General features: G+C 56.5%; 1 non-coding gene across 1 annotated transcript in view; it reads right to left on the bottom strand.

The window, feature by feature from the left end:
* LOC126149906 (small subunit ribosomal RNA) overlaps positions 1-430 on the bottom strand; it is a 1,909-nt gene extending 1,479 nt beyond the window's left edge. Inside the window, exon 1 of the ribosomal RNA XR_007531163.1 lies at positions 1-430. This exon is cut by the window's left edge and continues 1,479 nt beyond it. This is a non-coding gene — a ribosomal RNA (small subunit ribosomal RNA).
* Between the last annotated feature and the right edge of the window lie 2,070 nt (positions 431-2,500).

Genomic DNA, 2,500 nt, shown 5'->3' with positions numbered 1-2,500 from the left:
ATGTGGTAGCCGTTTCTCAGGCTCCCTCTCCGGAATCGAACCCTGATTCCCCGTTACCCGTTACAACCATGGTAGGCGCAGAACCTACCATCGACAGTTGATAAGGCAGACATTTGAAAGATGCGTCGCCGGTACGAGGACCGTGCGATCAGCCCAAAGTTATTCAGAGTCACCAAGGCAAACGGACCGGACGAGCCGACCGATTGGTTTTGATCTAATAAAAGCGTCCCTTCCATCTCTGGTCGGGACTCTGTTTGCATGTATTAGCTCTAGAATTACCACAGTTATCCAAGTAACGTGGGTACGATCTAAGGAACCATAACTGATTTAATGAGCCATTCGCGGTTTCACCTTAATGCGGCTTGTACTGAGACATGCATGGCTTAATCTTTGAGACAAGCATATGACTACTGGCAGGATCAACCAGGGAGCTGCGTCAACTAGAGCTGAGCAGCCGGCCGCCCGGGAGTGTGTCCCGGGGGCCCGCGCGAACACGCAAGCGTCCGCTCAATTATTCTGCAAACAGGAGGAGGCTGAGCTCCCCTGCACAATACACCTCGAAACCCTCTCAGGTCCCGGCGGCGCGCAGCGCCGTCCTAAGTACTTGGTCGGGTTCGAGAGAGGCGCAATCGCCCGGAGTTAGGCGAGTAGACGCTTTAGGTGCGACCACCCGTGCTCCCAACTGAGCTTGCCGCTGCCGACAGAGGCCCGGGAGCGTGCTGTCGTGGCATTGCCGGCGGGAGACAACACGCGCCACCTACGGTGACCGGCAGCTCCAACGCCAGCGCCACAGAAGGGCAAAGGCCCCACGTGGGTGCCGAAGCGAACTCTCCCAGCACAGCGCACGTGCCAACACGTCTGCACAACTGCGATACAAACCACCAGCGAGAACCGCTGGGGCGACCGAGCAGCAGACGGCGTCGCGGCGCCGAGTGCCGGGCGGCGGCGCATCCTCAACGCACACAGTCCTCAATCGGACCAGCACACTGCAGATGTCCACCGCGCTTCGCACCGGGCCGGCGAGGACCCACTTTGGCTGCACGGCGCCGCGCGCAGGGTGCCCCGGCGCGCAGCTGCGCCGCCTGCCGCGTCCGTCGGCCGGCGCGCCTGCCACTGGGCGCCCCCACCAGCCGGCTGTAGCGCGTGCGCCCACGCACCGCGCGGCCAGCACGCCGGGCGGCCCCCCCCTCACCGGCCGGGGACAGTCCCACCCACCCACAGCCGCGTATCGCTTCACACCCAGATCCACATTCACGTTCATTGGTGTGGTGGGTATCGCTGAGACACAACCGCGTCATAGCTGTACCGATCGTTGCCCTCACAGATGTACCTCCAGCAAGATCAACCGCACCACAACGGGTTACCAGTTGTTCATTTGCGTAACGTCACCAGTAAACGTACACGTCCACGTCCATCCCCGTTTGCAAAGTCAACTATTATTGCATGCCTGCCTGTCAGGTGTCAAGACACACTACATCCGCTCACATCCACGCAACAAAATGTGCCCGACTAGAGGGCACGTGGAAGGTGCCCCCGTACGTATGCGATGTCCATTGCGCGACGAACTGTCAACCAGCCTCTGTAGCATGTCGCAGATGTGGAACGCGGGACACCGTGCTATCACATTGTGTGAGAAGAGACTACTATGTCTGCATACACGCGCCACTACATGAACAGACGGCTCATGCTGATCGCCATCCACTGCGTCCATTACTCCCACACGTCTCTATGGCGTACCACACTGCAATACAGCTGTTATGGGGAGATGACACGTAGCTGTGTACACAACATTCTGAGCGGGTTGCGGTTGGACAACAATACATTAATGTAACGTGTCATATGCCATTTACAGAGCAGGTTAAGGCACAACGTGGGTTAGGTTAAGGCACAACGTGGGTTATGTTAAGGCACAACGTGGGTTATGTTAAGGCACAACGTGGGTTAGGTTAAGGCACAACGTGGGTTAGGTTAAGGCACAACGTGGGGTAGATTGCGGCACAACTTGGGGTAGATTGCGGCACAACTTGGGGTAGATTGCGGCACAACTTGGGGTAGATTGCGGCACAACTTGGGGTAGATTGCGGCACAACTTGGGGTAGATTGCGGCACAACTTGGGGTAGATTGCGGTACAACTTGGGGTAGATTGCGGTACAACTTGGGGTAGATTGCGGTACAACTTGGGGTAGATTGCGGTACAACTTGGGGTAGATTGCGGTACAACTTGGGGTAGATTGCGGTACAACTTGGGGTAGATTGCGGTACAACTTGGGGTAGATTGCGGTACAACTTGGGGTAGATTGCGGTACAACTTGGGGTAGATTGCGGTACAAATTGCATTACATTGCGGTGCAAATTGCGTTACATTGCGGTGCAAATTGCGTTAGGTTAAGGTGCAACACAGGTTAGGTTAAGGTGCAACACAGGTTAGGTTAAGGTGCAACACAGGTTAGGTTAAGGTGCAACAGAGGTTAGGTTAAGGCGACATAGGTTAGGTTAAGG

This window comes from Schistocerca cancellata, unplaced genomic scaffold (assembly GCF_023864275.1).
Source record: "Schistocerca cancellata isolate TAMUIC-IGC-003103 unplaced genomic scaffold, iqSchCanc2.1 HiC_scaffold_957, whole genome shotgun sequence".
NCBI lineage: Eukaryota > Metazoa > Arthropoda > Insecta > Orthoptera > Acrididae > Schistocerca > Schistocerca cancellata.
The sequence above is the reverse complement of the archived record's forward strand: the minus strand, read 5'-3'. Positions and strand labels throughout refer to the sequence as shown.